Here is a 22,459-nt window from a genome sequence, read left to right as displayed (position 1 = left end):
TAGAAGTAGGTGTATCAGAATGGGCTGACGTCTTCAATGAAAACAGCTGAAAACGAAGCGGTATGAAACTAAAACTGTGATTCTGAAGAAATTTTAAATGATATCGAAATTCTGTTTAGATATTATTGAAGATACAAGTGTGTAGATTTGTTAAATGGTTTGCACGAAGATAAACGGTTGAAAATTGATTTAGTTATGTTCAGTGGTGGACAGTAACGAAGTACATGTAATTCGTTACTGTACTTAAGTAACATTTCCATGTATCTGTACTTTACTCAAGTACATTTATTTGGTAAGACTTTATACTTTTACTTCACTACATTTAAAGCGAAAATTATTACTTTTCACTTCTTTACATTTACAGAAACACTCGTTCCTTACTCTTTCCTTTTTTATTTTTAATAAAATACCAAAAGGTCAAAGTGTATCGCGACTATAACCAATCAGCGGCAGCGCCCAGCGCGCGATTATCTGCTGAAGTTAACAACAGAGGTGCGTTCAGAATCGCAAACATAGGCGAACGTTCGCGAACGATTTTAAACATTTTCCGTTAAACGAACATAAGCAAGCAAACGTTTACGAACATAGGCAAACTGTCTGAAGAGGTAGTTCTCCACAAACAGAGATGGATCGCGGTGCTCTCTTCGGCTACGTGACATTCGTTGCCATGGCATTAAACTAAACTATATTGAAATCATTTACTCCTTTCCTACACAGAAAGCAATAGATAAAACGTTTCATATAGCCTATCTACACCCTTACTTCAACTGTTGTCTTTTGCATCCTAAAATGCGATTTGAACGTTATATCGCAGTAAGTGGGTACAACTTCGGTGACGTAGCCCTCTATTCTTGAATTTTCCGTACTGGTTGTCTGCAGTAGGCTTTCAACGAGGTCGACCACTTGCAAACCCTCTTCTGTAAACTCTTCCATTAACATGGAGGCTGCCGCTAATACCATGGCCTTCGTATCCATTTTTTTCGTTTACAGTTTGTTTAGAACGGTGTTCAAAAATCGTTCAAAATTAATTGTTTAATGTCAACCCGTTCGTTGCGAACGTTCGCCTATGTTCGCTGAACTTGAACGCACCTCAGGTGTCGTCCTGATTGTAGAATTGCAAAGTCACGCTGGAGCTGGAAGCACAAGGTGGTGTGGTCATTGAGAGAGATCATTAATATTATTTGTTTGTTTGATTAGGCAAATGTAAAGCATTGTTCACCTGTTCAAGTAGGGGTTTTGATGTGACAGTAAAAAAATAAAATAATACTTTTACTTTTAATACTTTGATACTTCTACTCAAGTAAAAAAATGAGGTGAATACTTTTACTTTTACTTGAGTAATATTCAATGCAATGTAACTGTACTTTTACTTAAGTACACAAATGGTTTACTTCGTCCACCACTGGTTATGTTACTTCTACTGTTGAAGTACGACTGATGATTTGAATCATCGACTTTCAGTGGGTTTTTCGGGTTTATTTTTTTCTCACGGGGGGGCGCGCCCCACAGTTTGAAAACCACTGGCCTAGAGACACCCTTTATAGCCTGTAAGATACTTTTGTAGACACTTTCCTGGTGCATCTAACCCTATAGATTTATTGTTATCTGTGGAAACTTGAGGTACAGAACACAGGTACAATGTGTAGTAACTGTGTTCTGTACTAAATCCTAATATCACCATGATATTGTTATCAGAAATGAAGGAAACAGGCCAAGGTGAAATAGTGGATTCTCCAACAACAATTCTACAGCCAGTATATTCACCTTTGAAATGTCCTTTCTGTATGTACGGCGGTTTCTGTTGGGCCTCTATCTCATGAGTCACCATTCTCCCGGTACCCCAGGAGGCCAGATATGAAACAAACTGTGGAAGCCGTGGAAACAAGCGAATCAACTGAAATGATCCTGTCCTAATGATCTATCTCACTATCTTTTCCTTCTCTCTGATTTCACCTCCACTGTGTCAACAACCAAATCTGCTTTCTACCGGACCAAAATCAACTCCTCCGCCTCAAACCCCAGGAAACAGTTTTCCCTGTTCTCGTCCCTCCTCAACCCTCCCTCACCTCCTTCCTGCCTCACTGGGGCTTTGTTACCTACTTTACCCAGAAAGTGAAGGACATTACCTCCTCTTTTATCCCTGCCTACATCCTCCCTCCTCCCATCCCCTCCTCTGACTTTACCCAATTTATCCCTCTCACCTCTGACGAGGTCAACAGAATAATAACATCTAACCATGCCACCACCTGCGCCCTTGACCCTATCCCCTCCTCTCTCCTCCAGGATGTTTCAAGCGACATCCTGCCATTTCTCACCTCACTTATCAACTCCTCCCTCACCTCAGGCATTGTTCCAGTTTCTTTCAAGACTGCCAGAATAAAGCCTCTCCTCAAAAAACCAACTCTTAATACCACCGACATCCAGAACTACAGACCGGTATCTCTTCTTTCATTCCTCTCTAAAACACTGGAACGTGCCATTGCTAACCAACTGTCCTCCTATCTCTCATCTAACAACCTGCTTCACCCTCACCCTCAGTCAGGCTTCAAGAAGGCACACTCCACTGAGACGGCTCTCCTCGCGGTGACTGAGTCCCTCCGTGCTATCAGAGCCTCGTCCCTCTCTTCAGTTCTCATTCTCCTCGACCTGTCCGCAGCATTTGACACGGTGAACCACCAGATCCTCCTTGCCACTCTTGCTGAACTTGGCATTGCTGAATCTGCTCTTTCCTGGTTCACATCCTACCTGACGAACCGCACCTATCAAGTAACATGGAATGGCTCCTTGTCCAAACCTTGCATGCTTGAAACTGGTGTCCCTCTAGGCTCTGTACTGGGGCCTCTTCTGTTCTCCCTCTATACCAGATCTCTGGGCTCTGTAATTACATCACACGGCTTTTCCCTGTCACTGCTATGCTGATGACACTCAGCTTTTTCTCTCTTTCCCCTCATCTGATAATGCCCTGATTGCAACACGCATATCGGAATGTCTGGCGGACGTCAGCACCTGGACAACTGCCCATCACCTAAGGCTTAACCTCAACAAAACCGAGCTCCTCCTAATCCCAGGGAAAGATAGCCCACAAATGGACTTACTGGTCACTAGGGGTGTAACGGTACATGTATTTGTATTGAACCGTTTCGGTACGGGGTGCTCGGTTTGGTGCGGAGGCGTACCGAAAGTTTCAATACGGACATATTAAGTAGAGGACCGCATGTGTGGAACATGCTGCGGCGGCACATGCACAGTTGCGCACACCGTAGCTGTGTTCGAAATCGTTCCCTATTCACTCACTCACTATTCCCTATATAGTGTTCATGATATAGTGCACTATTTAGGGAACGAACAAACGAGAATTCTGACACTACGCTGAACATTTCTAAACGTCATTTGCGTCAGTAAATGCGCCGGGTATTTGTGTGACGCAGACAGATGCGCCCACGTCATGTAAACAAACCGGGCACTCACGAGGAAAGCTGGAGGTTGTATTGATGTTGAATGTTACATTTCCTTGTTCAAGTTTTTTTTTAATAAATTTTGAATGTTAAATATTCTATGTTAAATCCCAAATAAATTGTTGACATTTCTAAACGAAAGCCGGAGACTCCATCATTAAATATATTCGTTTTCGCGGTTATTCAGCTTCTTCTTCTCCTCCGGAAAAACACGACTGCATTGCATTGTGGTATACGGGAGTAGCATGTAGGGTACATCGTATGTAAACTCAAATTTTGGTATTGTCCTGCAGATAATGTGGATAAGGAGATTTTTCTGGCAAAAAACAGATAGATTGAGTGAAAGTCATCAGGGCTAAAGATTGGGGGGGGGGGGGGGGGGGATAAAAAAATAATCTGAGCAACAACTTGAAACTGTTTAGTGTTGCAATTGTTCATTGTTGCACATTAGATTGAGAAAAGATTTGTTTTTAAAGAAACAGTCTGAGCCTTATTCATGTTATTTAATCTGAGCAACAAATTGAAACTGTTTAGTGTTGCAATTGTTCATTGTTGCACATTAGATAATATATTTTTTAAAAAAAACTGTCTGAGCCAATGTTATTTATTTTTATTTCTACATTTCAGAATCTTTATATTTTTGAGCAGAATTCTATTTTTGTATTGTCTAATGTTCCTATTGTAAAAAGCACAAAAGTGTGTTATGAACCACTTGAAGCACATGTTATGAAGCACATTTATATTATTTAGCATTTTGATTTCTTACTGTACCGAAAATGAACCGAACCGTGACCTCAAAACCGAGGTACGTACCGAACCGAGATTTTTGTGTACCGTTACACCCCTACTGGTCACTGTTGAGAACATCACTGTATCTCCTTCTCCTACTGCCAGAAACCTCGGTGGGGTATTGGACAATCAGTTATGCTGCACCGCAAACATCACTGCGGTGGCCCGATCCTGCAGATTTGCACTTTACAACATCCGCAGAATCCGGCCCTTCCTCACAAGGGAAGCAGCTCAGCTTCTAGTCCTATCACTGGTCATCTCCCACCTCGACTACTGCAACTCACTCCTGGCTGGACTTCCTGCCTCTGCGATTGCCTCTGCGATCCCTTGCAGCGCATCCAGAATGCGGCAGCACGCCTCTTGTTCAACCTACCGAAGTTCTCCCATGTGACTCCCCTCTTCCGGGACCTCCACTGGCTCCCTGTAGTAGCTCGCATCAAATTTAAAACGATGTTACTGGCATACAAGGCAGTCGATGGAACTGCCCCTGCCTACCTCCAAGCATTGTTAAAGCCACACATCCAAGCTCGATCCCTCCGCTCAACTACCTCAGCTGGACGTCTGGTACCGCCATCGCTAAGAGCTAGCAAAGGTCGATCAGCAAAGGCACAACTTTTCTCGGTTTTGGGATCTCAGTGGTGGAACGAGCTCCCTGCCGCTCTCAGGACCGCAGAGTCGCTAACTATCTTCCGAAAAAGGCTCAAGGACACACCTGTTCAGAGTCCACCTCAACTCTGTATAGCCACCCTCCCCCTTCTGGCCACCATCGTACATTGTATTGTGTTTTATTGTATTATAGTACTTAACTGTGTAGCAATGTTGTGTAGCAACATTGTATTGTGTTGTATTGTATTATAGTACTTAACTGTGTAGCAACTGCAGTAGCTGCTATCATTGCTGTAACACAGGGAATTGGTTAGCCTAGCGATTGTTGTACTCGCATTTGGTTCTATGAACATCCTTACCGTACCGACAGCGATATATTGTTGCACTTCTCATGGCAAATGTACTTATTGTAAGTCGCTTTGGATAAAAGCGTTTGCTAAATGCCCTAAATGTAAATGTAAATGTAAATTCTGCTAGATTATACACATCCTAAAAAGCCTCTTCTACAACGCTCCGTGTCCGGTTCCGAACTGAAACACTGGGACATGTTGAAGCTGCATTTGAAAGATGGAGACAGCTTAGAACGCAGAAGGGTTGTAGCGGGTTAGACTAAATTTAATGTTGTGGTGCCAGTCAGAGTCAAGTCTGACAAAGTCAAATAAAACATCACCGAAAATGTCTTAGTTAACCCACACAAATTAATAACCAGGCAGATGAAACAGCAACCTTAAATCACAAAGACAATCCAGCAATGCGATCTCCACAATATATTTGCATAATAATTATCCGCAGTGCAAACAAGAAGAAAATAAATGCAGCGTGTGTACGCATCAGTCTGTCTGTTCCTCGTTTAATCCATGTTTAATCCATTTGGGAAAAGTCAGTTTTGGGTTTTACCGCGAACTCTCGACCCGGTGTAGCAACAACCCACCCAAAACAAAAATACACACCGGGTACTCACGGTACCGAAGTTGTTTAAGTGATTCAGAGTCAGAGTCAGAGTCAGACAGTCGTGATATGCCGTTTCCCATGAAGCAACGTCCGTTAGGGAAATGAAGACATCAACAGGCAATCGCAGACGTGCCGGCGAAACTCCCGTGACGAGGATAAGACGGCTATATCGCGGACTTCAACCAAACGCTTAACGCCGTGGTCCGACTTCTTCTTCACGGACTCTCCTTCGAACGCTTTATTCTCTCCTTTTTCGGTGACTTGCACTCGCTACTCATGTCCTTCCTGGAGGACGGATTTTAAAATGCGCGGAATCGGTGGGCAGTTAATTTCCATTGGAGTAGGAGATGAATGGGGGTGGATGATGGAGGAAGCCATGAATGGAGGTGTGTTTTACTGGAAAGGGGTGTAGCCATTTGTGATTCTGACAACGCGGCCGCTACATGGTTTAAAGGGACACTGTGTAATATTTTATGTAATTTATTACCTCAAATCAACGTATTCATTCATAAATAAGTCCTCATAGGTGTAAAATTATCTCTGCCAAAAATCTCACTTATCCTCCGGAGCGAAGAATAATTAATATGTAGTTACATAGGATGGGTAAGCTTCATGGAGGCTTCCATGTTCTTCCGGTCTATGAACTGCCGAGAGGGACAAAAAACACTACGTGGTACAGGAAATACAAACGCGTTTTCACTCTGAGCCAGCGTGAATGATGACTGAAATAATTCATTATCTTGCTCGAGGAATAATTACTCATACCTCATTAGCTTACACTAATGATTCAATGCAGTTTGAAATTTGTTTGAAATAACGAACCTCATCATCACTCGAATGACTCGATGAGGTAGTATTGGATGTCATGACACAGCTTCTTGGCACATACTGCCCGCAAGGCCGGATTATCCATGTATACAGTCGGGCGAGTGCCCTGGGGCACCAGCCAAATTGAGCCAATGGGGGGCACCAAATGATCAGGACAATGACTAAAGCCTTAACCTATTTTTGTTATATTTTAAATATTTTATATCGGCATAATATACTAGTAGAGATAAAAAGACATACAAAATGATCCACTGATAGGATTATTAATAAAAAAAATAACTGTTATTTGGGTGTAGGGCCCCCCTCCCCCCATCATGGACGAGTCCACAATAACGCAGCGGCAGTGGCGCGAAATTATATGTAAACAAAAAATTCAAAAATGGACAGGGTTCAGCAAAGCGGTTTCGCAAAAAGAAAGCTAAAAAAAAGAGAAAGAATTGCGACACTTAGCCGCAATTCAAAATGTCCCATCAATCGGAAACTTTTTTATGCGCAAACCAACTGCTGTTGATAGCAACGATGCTAACGTTAATGAAGCTCTGACAGACACGGCTCAGGCAGCCGAGGCTTCTGTCGTGAAAGGAGGCAGTCAGGACGAGGGTGATCGGGAGGACGAGGTGGTCCATGCAGATGTAACTGACGATCGGCAGCCGCCGGAGGATTTAACCATCTCATCAGACCCTGGACTATGGGGAGACATCACGGAGGAACTTGTCGAAATGGCTATTTCTAAAGGTGCTGCTGCCTTCCAGAACAGGGCTCCCAAATACCCGGCATCTGTGCGGGACATTGGTCTTGGAGGTAAAACGCGGGCTCTTACAAATGATTTGTTGCATTGTTGCCTGCCAAACAAGGAGGTAGTGCCAAGAGATGGGTTGATTTATTCACCATCCGCAGGTATGGTCTACTGTTTTGCCTGTAAACTGCTATCATCACAGGCACAGCATAATGCTTTTACGTCTGGTTTCTGTGACTGGAGACATCCTGAGCGTATTACGGACCACGAGAAGAGCGCAAACCATCGGCACAGCATGCTTGCTTTACTGCGCAGATCGAGCAATGTGGGCACAGTGGATGCGTCGCTCAGGCGGCAGCAAGATGCGAAGGGGAAATATTGGAAGGAGGTTTTGAGACGCATTGTGGCTGTCATCAAGTTCTTGAGTGAGAGAGGCTTGGCATTCAGGGGTGAAAATGAGCTTTTTGGCTCATCAAGTAATGGCAATTACGTCAGACTTTTGAAACTCATTGCACAGTTTGATCCGTTTTTAAAAGAACACATAGAGAAGTATGGCCAAAAAGGAAGAGGCACAACATCTTACTTGTCATCTACTGTGTGTGAGGAGTTCATTGACTTGATGGGTGAGAAAGTAAAAAAACGATTGCAGCCGAACTACAGCATGCTAAGTACTTCTCAGTCATCGTAGATTCAACCCCTGATTTGTCGCACGTTGACCAGCTGACATTATTTTTTTGATTTGTCAGCGAGGAAGGAAAAGTGGTGGAGAGATTCATTGGTTTCGAGCCTATTCACAGCCACACCGGAGCAAGTCTTGCTGAATGTGTGGTCAAAATGGTCAATGATCTCGGATTAGACCTGACAGATTGCCGGGGACAAAGTTATGACAATGCAAGTAATATGTCCGGAAAATATAACGGTCTTCAGGCGCATCTCAAACAAGCAAATTCCCTCATTCATAATGTGCCCTGCGCTGGTCATTCGCTTAATCTTGTAGGTGTGAACAGCATTGAAAACAGCTGTAAAGATGCAAGTGATTTCTTTGACCTACTTCAGTCACTGTATGCATTTTGTGCGGCTTCCCCTCACCGTTGGAATCGCATATATCACAACAAGGACGTGAAAATCAGCCGGACTCTTAAGGCACTGTCCAGCACAAGATGGAGTTGTAGGGCTGACTCTACTAAAGCGTTGAAAGAAAACTACAGTGCAATAAGAGAGGCATTTGGAAGGTTTGCAGCAGACGCAGATGAAAAAGATTGCGCCAAGCGCGAGGCTGCTGCGCTCTGTCGTAAACTTGATAAATTAGAGACCGCAATAATGGTGAATCTATGGGATACTAGGGATGGGAATCGAGAACCGGTTCTTGTTCAGAACCGGTTCCGAGTCAACCGATTCCTTGGAATCATTAACAAGCCTGCTTAACGATTCCGCTTATCGGTTCCGGTCGCGGCAAATGCGTCGTGACATCACACACACGCTGCTTTGATTTGCTTCAGAACGCAGCAAACATGTCGCCGCCGAGGAAGAATCGCATTGCGCGTTCACACCAAACGCGACGGGGCGACAAGATCCCATACAAAGTGAACGTAGAGACGCGTATAAGGGCGAATTTTTCGCGGGAGAAAACCGGCAACAAGTTTTTGTCGTGATGACAGCCAATCAGCGTTCAACAGCGTGATAACTGAGTGACATGTGTAACGTAACAGCCAATCAGCGTTCAGCCGTCAAACTCAGTGCAGTGCAGTCCGGGTGAACTGCGGCATGGAGGAGAAAGTGATTGTTGCAGTTTGCGACTCCCGGACTCTATATATATAATAGTATATAATATATTATAATTGTATATATAATATCACGGCCAACAGCTCGGTCGCCTCCGGATGGCCGTAGCGTGGGGAGCTCTCATAGGGATTGGGCTTCTCAGGGTTTGTTTACCTGCATTGCTATGGTTTCCGGTCTTGTGTGTTCCAACGGTTTATTAGGTAGGCCCATCTAATAAATCTCTGTCTAATCAATGCTTCATTTTGTTTATGTCAGTTGAATTTTGTTACAAGTTTAATGCAAATGAGCACTGTTAGCATTCCAAAAGGCACAAGCTCTTACTTGGCTGTTTTCAGTCTGTGTTTTTAGTTTTATGGCACATAATGATGGCATTTGGGCTTAAAAAGCCAAACATATTTTTTTCGTCTAGACCAATTGATTTTGAAAATGTACAATTTCCTAATACTAGAAGCACTTCTGATCAGATATTAAAGAGATTTAATGCAAACAAACACATTTATACTTATTTTCTCACCCAATGAAAATCGATAAGCAGAATCTGAATCGGGAAATTCTTATAAATTCCCATCCCTATGGGATACGGTGCTGAGTAGATTCAAAGCCACAAGTGACGCGTTGCAAAAGCCTGACATAAATCTAGCTACTGCACAACGACTACTGGAATCTCTGCATTTGTTTGTGGCCTCACTCAGAGATAAATTTCCTATGTTTGAAAATGCTGCTCGGGAAGCGAAAGGTGTGACGCACAACTATCACCATGAGACGCAGCGGGGGAGAAAGAAAAAAGCGTTTGCAGATGAGTCAACGGAGAATGATACAGTGCTTACCGGGAGTGATCAGTTCAAAGTGGAATGCTACACTGTGATCATTGACAGGTTGCTGTCATGTCTAGCGAAGCGCACTGACGGATACAGGGAGCTAAACGGCCTGTTTGGTGTGTTGTTCGATACGGACATTGACAGTGATAGTGTGCGTAAACGTGCAGCTGCGCTCTCCTCCACATATCCAGACGATCTTGACAACAGCTTTAGCGATGAACTACTTCAGTTGAAAAACTTTGTGCGGGAGGAGGCAACCCGTTCACCTGAGGAGGTGCTTCAAATAATCCGAAAAAATGGCATACAGACAACTTTCCCCGGCGTGTTCGTTGCCCTTAGGCTGTTTCTAACCCTGCCAGTTACTAACTGCGAGGGCGAGAGATCCTTCTCTCAACTAAAAAGGGTTAAAAACGAACTTAGGACAACCATGGGACAGAAGCGTCTGTCTGCCCTCTCCCTGATGGCCATTGAATCGGAACTGGTTAAACAAATGGACTTTGAGGATCTGCTGAACGACTTTGCCAGCAGGAAAGTGAGAAAGAAGTTATAAAGGTAAGGCCTATTTACCATTATTTCTATCTGCTTTTTTGCAGCCATTTGACGCTGGGGTTGTGTTGCGCTATCTGCTGCTGTGACGTCACAAAGGTGTGGGGATTGCACTGTTCATTTCAGTAGGTGGTGTATTACTGCTGATAAAAAAAAACAGGTTCTTATTCTTATGTGTGTGCAACAGTTGTTATTGGGTTTATGGTTTTGCATTTCCTCTGGTCATTTATGATGGAAATATTCATATTCATCATTACGTTGTATGGTGATGGGGGTTGCATTCTGACTTGAGCATCAGTGTAAGTCAGTTTCAGGATTTTTGGTTGGATCTAAATTTTTATGTAGTATGTGTGGTGAGTCTGTTTAATTTCTTGTAAATCTGTGGCCTTTATGCCATAGTGAATTTCATTTTTTTTGTGTAAAGCTGACGGACACAGGGGCACTTCATGTGAAGTCACCCTGGGGCACCCTAAGGGGTTAATCCGGGCCTGACTGCCCACCATAGTTTTTGAACAAGCGAGCACTATTAGTTTGAATGCAATATACAATTGTACCACTAGATGGGAGTAATTTTTACACAGTGTCCCTTTAAAGATAGATTCCACTTGAATACGTTTATATATGGCAAACATTTGATAAATTGCAAATGTATACATTACCTTCCAATGTAATACTTGATGTCGCTTGTCATTGTCAAAATATAATAAACAGGCCTTCTCAAAATATAACGGGGAACTCGCACATCTTTCTTCAATATCGTGGATTGGGAATGGTGTAAGCGTTTCAAATCTTTTCCAGATGGTGGAGGTGGTGGAGATGGAGGTGGGTGGAGGTGGTAGAGATGTTGGTGTTTGTGTTAGAGATGGTGGTGGTGGAAGTGGAGCGCAGCCATGGGCTATGAACAGACGTAGGCGGGATCCAGATCCCTTAGCTATTCACACCCACTCAGAGGAGGACTCCTCTCTCCCAATGAACCCCATGTTATTCACCGGCCGCCAACACTTTCGGGGAAATGAATGGGAGTCAATGGAGGCTGACGGAGGAACGTCCTCCCTGAACTAATTGTCAATAGGCGATAGGGGGTGCTAATATCCCTTTACTTAGGGAAACATACATTACATATACATAGGCAATAAAGTAGTCATTTAAGGGCATTAATTCATTAGTAGTCTGGGCAATCTACATTTTTTATTCTCATCAATGAGAGGGAGGAGCAGAGAGGGAACATATTTTGGTTTGTTCATTTGAGGGTCTTCTGCTCGTCCTTCTGCTGACTCAAAGCCATGCTTGAAGCAACATCAGAGTGATCGGCCCACAAAGCCATGAGGAAGAGCGGGTTCTATCCCCCAGACCAGTAGGGTTCCTTAAAGGACAAGGGAGATGTATGAAACACTATTTGTTCATCATTGGTTCAAGGTGAGATGAATGAGGTGCCACTGATTCCTGTCGGTATGTGTCAACTTTACGACTTACTGAAGCGTGGAATGGATTGAACTCAAATTAGAAACGCAGAGGATGTACAGCGGCGAGAGGAACTCGGGATAAGAGGGTCGGATTGGTTCTATTTCTGCTCAACACAGCTGAGCTCGAGGTACAATCACACCAGGAGTAAAAACCAATCATCTTGGTGCTAGCATCCAATTCACACACACACAGACACACACACACGCACAAACTAAAGCACAGACACACAAACAAGCACACACACGCTCAACTACATATGCACACACATATAGGGATGTCCATATGTAGTTGTTAAGTTGTTTAGTTAAAGGCACACACACCCACACACACAACACAAAAAAAAACACACACACACTCAAGCACTACATTGTACCACCTAGACATGCACACACAGACACAAACACATCCAACAAGACCAATATATTCCGTCCCAGGGATATGGTGTAGAGCGTACACTATTTCTGCAAAATTGATAGATCATAGTGAAGGTTTAGCAACTGCAGCCCGACGTGCCAGATTAATACGTCCAGAACACCAGCAGACGCACCGACGTGCCTCACAGATGGACACACCGCTCGCACATACCAGGACATAGATTTACGATAACCTGATGCAAATGAGCTGCATGCACAAGGGTGCACTCTGATACATCTGGCGAGGCACACACACACACACACACACACACACACACACACACACACACACACACACACAAACCCTGGAAATGAACTAGCTAATTCTATGTTGCATATCCACGGTGATGCATGAGCCTATCAGGAAACTGTGTATTCCAGCCCAGAGCTGCTGAGGCGAACGCTGATTGATCTAATGGTGACGTATTAACCTTGCGAGATGGGGGGATTTGCATACAAAAAAATGTGTTTATTTTGGCCAGAGACTTCGCAGGATGAAATGAGTGACGGCCTGGAAGAGACTAAGGAGGCTGTAGTTAGCGGTGGATCTTATTGTAACACCATATACTGTACGGTAGAATTAGACACGTGTAGTCTTCAGAAGACCAGGTCGTCATTTCACCCTCTCTGCCTGCTTTACCTGACATACTAATGATGTAAGATATGACTGCAAGCTATGGTTGATGCTAGTGCCCAGGAAGTGTTAAAGGCCCAGCCCCATGTTGTTTGAATATGTTTTATGTCCTTGGGGGACACCAGAGGAAGAAGACAAACAGGCTGTTTGAATGCCTGGTACTTCAGGTAAACACCTGCCAGGTAGGTTGTGTTCTTTGCCGATTCACTTGTTTGTCATCGTACAAGCTGCTGGCGACAGAATACTGCAAGGTCAGAACAATCAGGAAAAAACACTCACTTGTTGAAAGTCTTAATGTGGAGTTTAATTTGCTTTTAATTTATTCAAATTTTAATCACTTTGGATGCGCTCCTTTGCAATTTATTAACTGTCAAAAATATCACAGCACCTTGACGACAGTTGTTTACAACTGCAAATATTGATGTGTCTCTCAAAGAGATGGACAGGCTGTGTGTGTTTATGTGTGTGTGTGTGTGTGTGTATTTGTGTTTGTGTGTGTGTGTGTGTGTGTGTGTGTGTGTGTGTGTGTGTGTGTGCGTGCGTCTGTGTGGCGTGCGTGTCTGTGTGTTTTAGCATGTGCTTGTGTGAATGTGTGTTTGTGTATGTGCATGTTTGAGTGTGTGTGTGTTTGTGTGTGCATGCATCTGTGTGTGTGTGTGTGTGTGTGTGTGTGTGTGTGTGCGTGAATGTGTGTGTGTGTGTGTGTGTGTCTTATGTAACTGTCTTGTTCTAATTGCTAGAGATTGTCTGTAACCCTGAGGCTGTTGTCTGCCAATCTGCTACTAAAGGGATTTTCAAATGTAATAATGATAAATAACACATGCACATGAATTGCCAACAATGAAACAAACACACACACACACACACACACACACAGATTTTATTGTGTGTCTCAGTGGTCGACATATTGTGTGTCTGCATGTTTGTGTGTGTGGTGTGTGTGTGCGTGCTCGCTCGCGTGTGTTTCTGTTTGCATGTATACATTCCCCCAGGTCACAGCAAGCAGGAATCCTGCAGCCACATATGGTCAGACATATGGTTGTCCTGTCTGCTAGCATCACATATACGCACGCACGCACACACACAAGCGCACGCACACACACACACACACACGTGCGCACATGCACACTCGCACACACCCTCTTGTTTTCGACAGTAGGTATTCTCAACAGTATCAGAAAATAAATCGATCATCTATCCCAAACTCTCTCTCTCTCTCTCTCTCTCTCTCTCTCTCTCTCTCTCTCTCTCTCTCTCTCTCTCTCTCTCTCTCTCTCTCTCTCTCTCTCTCTCATTTCAAACGAGCCATTAAATGTTCATCAGCTTGTGTTCAGTCCCCCAGGTTGATTAACTATGTGTACACACACACACGAATGCAGGTCTGACACCGTGCACACAGGCCCAAGGAGGCCAGGCTCTGCAGCCAGCGCCTTATGCATCACACGCCTTTCCTGTGGCTGCTCATTGGAGCCCACCTTCATAGGCAGATGAATCACAAGAAGCATTATTGCTACATCACCGATGGCTGTATAGCACACACACACACACACACACACACACACACACACACACACACACACACACACACACACACACACACACACGCACACGGGTCATTTACTCAACTGAGGTCATTGACTTTGTAACTCTAAACGGCTACACACATTTACAGTTGGACTGACCATCAATTGAGTAGTTAATCGAGATCAAACAGTGAGCTCCTCTGTGTGGCCGCATCCATTCCCATATGCTATTGGAAGCCTATTCATTTCATACAAGGTCCTGGGAGGAGCCCTTCACTCTCCCAGCCCTGTGACACAGGTCTGATTCCCGACCGGGGTTTCCCCTATGCACAGGTCTGCTTGTGCATGGGAGTACATGGGTGTGTACATGTGTCCTCTAACCCGGGCTGTCCTCCAGCCCGACTCCTACAGCTGCTCCACTCTCTATTGAATATCAATGATGTTGTGATCCGCACAGACCCTGCAGGATCAACACATTTCCACCGCTCTCTCTTCAAACCATCTGTTGTTTTACTGCAAACACAGAAGGTTACTGGGAGAAAGTACCACACAGAGATGTCAGTACAGCCAGGCCGCGCCACTCTTAAATGGGAGTTACATCATCGATAGATCTGCGTACAACTACTTCTGTCTTCATACCCTTCTTGCTCGTGTAACCCGAAAACACCACAGTTACAACCATCCTTTTGAATGCTGTGCTTGCTGCCACTTTACATCCACCCAATCAGTCTTCTGATAGCGGTTCTGCCACATCCTGAAGAACTGGCTGTAGTGATGGTTGAAAGTTTCAAAACATATTTTATCGTGATTGTAATTTCAATTCAATGAGGGCCTACTTTGATACAAACAAACAAAAAAAAGTTGTTACATTACATCGTTCTTAATGTTAAATAAAAAATAATACAAAATTGCAAGAGATTCACAAATCTTTTTGTAAACGACTGAAATGTCTTATATTTGCCCATGTCAATGAGTTTCAGCTGGTAATAGACACTGGATGGGATATAATCTATGTAATTTGATACTCATGAATGTTCTCAACTCATTTTAAGGCATATAAAACATTTCAGTACAAAGAGAGGGCTTGAGATCATTTTCTGGCAGGAGGGAAACAACCTAAATGTCTTATATTTACCCATGTCAATGTGTTTCAGCTGGTAATAGACACTGGATGGGATATAATCTATGTAATGTGATACCCATGAATGTTCTCAACTCATTTTAAGGCATATAAAACATTTCAGTACAAAGAGAGGGCTTGAGATCATTTTCTGGCAGGAGGAAAAGGACTCCAATGTGTCATATTTTCGCTTTATAACCTATTACAGCTGATAAAAGAGACTGGATTTGTTTTTATCTACCCCACATAGCCCACAAGAATGTTATAATGTCAGTTTGAACCCTAATCTATTTAATGTGATAGGACCTACTATTTTGAGAAGAAAAAAAAATCTTCTTCAAAAATCTATAATCTGGGATGCATAGTAAGAAAATACATGTTTTATTGTACAAAATAGACACACAGAAATAATTTCGATTACAGTGGTTTAAAAACATAAAGAAGGATAATTGACTCACGGACAATAGTCCTGTAGTGCTATTGACTAGCCTATGACTGATCAGACGTCGATCCCCGTACAACGTCGATGTCTTGTCACCTTAAAATACATATCTGTGTTAATACAGCGGACAATAGTCCTGTAGTGCTATTGAGTCTTGACTAGTATGACTGTTCTGACTTTGCTGCCGCACACACGTTTCGAGGCGATATAGCCTAGCTTTAACAGGCTGTGCGTGCTCCCGCGGCTGAAATCACTTTCTGGCAGCTGATCCCTTTTCGGCACAACACCGGCACTGAATAGCCACCAGGCGGCTTTCCAGACACCTGCTGCTGAGATGGATCCAGAGAAACAGATGGCAAGCTAGAGCAGAAGGACAACTTACCTTAGGGCCAGTGAGACTCACAAAGATTAAAGGGCCCCAACGAAATAAAAAACACTGAGCTCATAACAAAAGAATAAAAAAGAAGACAATACAGATTAAATACAATTTAATTACCATTAAGTACCATTTTATTTTATTTTGTGCGCACTTTATAATTTTTTGTTACTGTTGTCATATTGTTCTTGTTAATGACCAAGAATATTCCTTTTGAACTAAATTTTGTGTGAGTGTGGTCAATGTTGATCCATCCTGGGCTCCATGAGCGTTTCCCTAGAGTCCTGATAACTGGTCCAAACTGAATTGAAACTGAAACCTAAATATTAGTACTTGTAACCTAATCAGGCAAAGAGGGGTTACACTCGCCCACATCCATACGGTCGAGGACAGGGAACCCCTATCATGACTAAATAACCATGTGACCTATAGCCATGTGGCCAATTCATAGTTTTCAGTCACGTGACTCACGCTGACCCCTGGAGGGCAAAAAGCCAGTTCCAAGATGGCAGATAACACTGGAAACGCTGGAGAACAACAATGCAAACTTGTCAATTTCCAAACGGTTTCAAGCCACGAATATTGACATCATCTCTCCAATGAAGAAAAGACCAGATATATGTTTAAACTGCAAGTTTTGGGCACTTTCGACCCATACACAGCACCCGCTGCCGTATTTCAGCCGTTAAAAACAGCCAAGTCCCTGCCAGACCTCCAATTCGGAGATGTTTACATTTATCTTATGGAGAATCCCTCCCCTTACACAGCCGCCAGGATGAAAGCATACAAAAGTACGGACAGTTATATGTATTTTCAATCTGGATGGGTCAATAATGCTGCCGTTTGGGAAGTGAAGGACAAGAAATTCTTCATTGTCAAAGCGAAGGTGAGTGTTAATTAGCGTTAGCTAACGTTGATCGGTAGCGTGTCTATGTTTCCCGGGTCCTATGTTCCCCGGGTCCTCTTTGTATGAGACTGGGGAACATAGGACTCTTTTTAAAAGAAAGGGTCCTATGTTCCCCGCTTTTCCCAAAAAGGGTCCTATGTTCCCCGATATGTATGTGACCGGGGAACATAGGACCCTTTTTAAAAAAAAGGGTTCTATGTTCCCCGGTCTGTTACTTTTTCCATCATTACTGCCAAATTCCGGCCGAGATAACTACCATTGCATGTCTTTACCTTTTGTGGAAGAGGGAGGCGCACAGAGCTTTTGGCCATGATATTATTATACAATTATATTATATTATATACTATCATATAAAGAGCTACGGGAGTCGCAAACGGCAACAATCACTTTATCCTCCATGCTGCAGTTCACCCCGGACTGCACTGCACTGAGTTGGCCGGTTGAACGCTGATTGGCTGTTACGTTACACATGTCACTCAGTGGCCACGCTGATGAACGCTGATTGGCTGTCATCACGCGAATATCGCGTCAAAGTTTAAATATTTTTAAAGATTGATAGATTGCGGGGAACATAGGACCCTTTTCCCAGAAAAGGGTCCTATGTTCCCCGCTTTTCCGAAAAAGGGTCCTATGCTCCCCGGTATGTATGGCTACAGGGGAACATAGGACCCTTTTTGTGAAAAACGGGGAACATAGGACCTTTTTTTTAAAAAAGGGTCCTATGTTCCCCGAGCGGGGAACATAGGACCCGGGGAACATAGGAATGACCCCCGTTGATCTGGGTTGTTAGTGTCAGTTCACTTTTTCAGTCAGCATTCTAGGGCAGTAGTGACAATGCATGAATATTTTGGTAAGGTGGACAAAGTCCCTTATAACATTAATCTGATCAAAAAGTTCTCCTTCCCAAATGTCAGGTAAACCATTCCTACAGGTTAAATGACTCCCAGTTGACAGCTTTGGTTGCTGTCGAGAAAGAGGGATTGGTGCGATTTGGCCACTGTACATGTATGGCCGGTTTAGGGGAAGTGTGTTCACATGTAGGTGCCATACTCTACGCTTTGCTAGCAGCTGTGAACAAACTGAGTGGCACTGCATGCCTTGATAAGGCCTGTAGCTGGAACGAGCCTAGTATGGCAGCCATAAGGACAGTAGGGTATGCAGAAGGGAGCCAGATAGGTTTCACAAAGGCCCAGAGAAAGAGATCTGCTGATGGTTGTGGTGACCTCCCCCCGGTCAAGATTCCACCTCCAACCCCAGATGAATGCACAGCACTCTACAGTATGCTACATTCATCTGAAGGCACTGAAAAGCAACCTGTCAAAAGTTCAATTTTGTCTGTTATCCCTGGCCATGCAAAGAGGTATATACCTCGAGCAGTGCAACTGAACATCCCAGCACCCTTAGGCCAGATGTACAAGCCCCAGCACAGGTCACTGTCACACCAAGAACTGCAGGCAAAGAGTGAGGAAGTGTTTACAGGGTTAAGCATAATAGAAGAACGGGTACAATTTAACATCAGTCAGTAAATGTGATTGAAGATATCACTTTACAAAAACAAATTATTTATTCTTACAATTTAAGGACCAATAATTCAAAGAAAAGTGTTGTAAAAAGGTAATAAAACACTAAAATATCAAAAGTATTGAATTCCTTTTTGTCACTGTCCTTATTTCATTGATGGAAATAACAGTGACTTCACTCTTATTAACAGTTTTTTCTCATGTTCAACCCAAAGGAATAATTGAAGGAGCCAAATTTGTCAGTGCACAGCACACACAGACTATTTTATCTAGAGGTGTAAGACCTTCAGGATGCTCAGCTTCACACATTTGAATCCCAATTGTACTTTGAAGTATGGTGTACCGATTCCTTGCCTCACGATAACTCTTTCCACATGTATCCTAACTGATGCAATTCCTCGTGTGGACTCTAATTCCACTGGACCCAACTGCTTTTTGCCTCTAGTGAAAGCTGGGATCATAAGCTCAGCATTGTAGAGACCAACTGAATCTGCCACATCAAACCCTCTATCAGCTAGTATGACATCACCTGGGTTGAGGTGATCCAAAAATCCACTTCTTTCAGTCAAGTGTTTGTCTGATGTTCTCCCACCCCATCCTTTTGATATAAAATAAACTGTTCCTTGTGGTGTAATGCCAATTAGATATTTCATGGTATGGTGATGTTTTTATTTTGAGTATGTTTGTGCTCGTGCTCTTAGGTCCATCCTGGGCTCCATGTGCGTTTCCCTAGAGTCCTGATAACTGGTCCAAACTGAATTGAAACTGAAACCTAAATATTAGTACTTGTAACCTAATCAGGCAAAGAGGGGTTACACTCGCCCACATCCATACGGTTGTTGCCACGTCCCAGTGGTGGAGGCATCATATATATGAAAGAGGGCATTCAATTATACTATAATGATCAATTAGGAGGCCGAAGCCCTAAAGAAAGTGATGCAATAGGTGACTGAGGGTCAACATTTGAGACCCCCTTTTATCAAAGGGGGTCTCAAAGGACGCATACGCTTCAACCTGTGGCTCCAGCCCTACAGGAAATGACTCAGCAAGTGCTCCATCTCGTTGCACCTGCATCCAGCGGCTCGCTTGCAAGATTTTGGCCTGAAGTTCTTCCCAGACCTACACCCTAGCCATCCAACATGCATATCTGAGAATCAGGCCTCTCTTTAATAATGACAAAAAGTTATGAGAGAAATACACATTAACTTTTGTTATCTCATAAGCGGCGTGGTGCCGGCTCCTTTTGACCTTTTGACCCCAGACTTCTGGGGAAATAGCTGAATCAATTCATTAGTCAATCAGAAGTATGTAAATATCTTCCCGGTGGAGTAAGAGGGCGAACAAGGTGTCCTTCAACATCTTCCAGGCGATTGCAACGGTGCCACACATGAGCATATTCGAACATGTTTAATGGTAGTAATTAGCTGTCGAAATTGGAGGCCTTAATCAATAATGAGCAGCTATTGATTTGCTTCCCGATGGAAATTTGTGTCAAATGACATGTTATTTAGCATCTACACGTTGAGCTGAGTCCAAAGACACCAAGCATGACACTCTAGCAAATGGTAACATGTATTTTACATGGTACACCTACATGATCTCGGTGTGGCAAGAGGGCGAGCTTGATCTCATTGGACTCAGCTTAACGTGTAGATGCTAAATAACATGTAATTTGTCAGAAATCTCCATCGGGAAGCAAATCTATAGCTGGTCATTATTGATAAAGGCCTCCAAAATCGACAGCTAATTACTACCCCGAAACATATTCAAATATGATCATGTGTGGCACTGTTGCAAAAATATGATTCTTCGTCATAACATCCGACCAAACATCCTTCACATTCACCAAGCGAAGATTATGAAAGTCCAGGCCCCCCCTTCCTGCACTCGGGGTCCGACTGGGCCAAGTTTCAGGCAGGAAGGGCCCCCCCTTCCTGCCCTCGGGGTCCGACCGGGCCAAGTTTCGGTGCGGGGGTCCCAGTTAGGCCCTAGAATAAGGTATTCAAATTTCAGGGCGGTAGGACCTTCCTATCTCAAAAACTGTTTTTCCACCACATTCTGAACCATTAGGTCTGGCAGGCAACACTTCTGAGGGGCTTTGTCCAAATGACAGTCCATTTGGGAAAAAAAAAATTCTCTAAGGGCTAGAACTCCAAATCTCGGATATGTCGTTCTCGGGGCCCCGGGAAATGTGTGTAAACATTTAAGTATCCCTGGCTATCTCAAAAAGGCCGGAAAAGGGGCGTGACCTCCAACAGTACAGTAAATGTAGATAAGACAGAGGTTAGTTTCTAGTCCCCATTTTTTGTGGGATGGAGGTGTACATTTGTGGCTTAAGGTGTTTAGACACAGCTGGCCTGTGGCCACGTTTTTGAAGTCTGGGGTCAAAAGGTCAAAAGGAGCCGGCACCACGCCGCTTATGAGATAACAAAAAGTTCATGTGTATTTCTCTCATAACTTTTTGTCATTATTAAAGAGAGAACTGATTCTCAGATATGCATGTTGGATGGCTAGGGTGTAGGTCTGGGAAGAACTTCAGGCCAAAATCTTGCAAGCGAGCCGCTGGGTGCAGGTGCAACAAGATGGAGCACTTGCTGAGTCATTTCCTGTAGGGCTGGAGCCACAGGTTGAAGCGTATGCGTCCTTTGAGACCCCCTTTGATAAAAGGGGGTCTCAAATGTTGACCCTCAGTCACCTATTGCATCACTTCCTTTAGGGCTTCGGCCTCCTAATTGATCATTATAGTACAATTGAATGCCCTCTTTCATATATATGATACCTCCACCACTGGGACGTGGCAACAATTCTCCAAATCCATATGGGGAGGGGGGGGGGGGGGGGATGCTTGTGGACAGTAGGGGTGTATACTCAACATAAATAGGAAGCAAACTCAGGAGAAGTAATGACATCTCACAAATATTTATTGAATAAATTGTTTCATATAACACTGCCTCGTTAAATCAATGAGCTTGGTGTTTTGCTTTCAAAAATAGGTTACAGTAGAAGTCTAAACTGCAGAAAATAAAAACATCCAAGCTGCCTTTTAAGGATACCTTGGAATATCTGTCTATTTTTTAACCATTGGACCCTAGTTAACAACAAAAACAACACAATTGACGGCAGCTCCTTTGCCGCGTGGTTTTTAGAGCCATGTAAGGATTAGAGGGGGAGGTCGATAGCAACCACCATAGCAACCATAACGGTCAAGTGACTGGATGCAGCCCCGTTGAAAAAAATAGAATACCACCCTACACACTCAGGATATTAATGATATTTAAATTATTACGACCATGAAGTCTTTATTTGCATGGGTTTACATTTCGTTCTGTGTAGCATGGAAAAATCGGAGAAACACTCCCATTCAGAATGCATTGGTTTACATTTCGTTCTTTGGAGCACGGTTATTTTACATATTTATTTTTTATTTTTTTGAGGAGGTGCTTCAAAGATGCAAATGTTTCTGCAATAATCCAAAATCCAATGGCAAAACCCGTTGGCTTTTTGTCGAGGGAATCCAGGGCGACGCTCACTTCCGGGTTGGCCAACATA

This window comes from Gadus macrocephalus, chromosome 3 (genome assembly GCF_031168955.1).
Source record: "Gadus macrocephalus chromosome 3, ASM3116895v1".
NCBI lineage: Eukaryota > Metazoa > Chordata > Actinopteri > Gadiformes > Gadidae > Gadus > Gadus macrocephalus.
Note: the sequence above shows the minus strand (reverse complement) of the source record.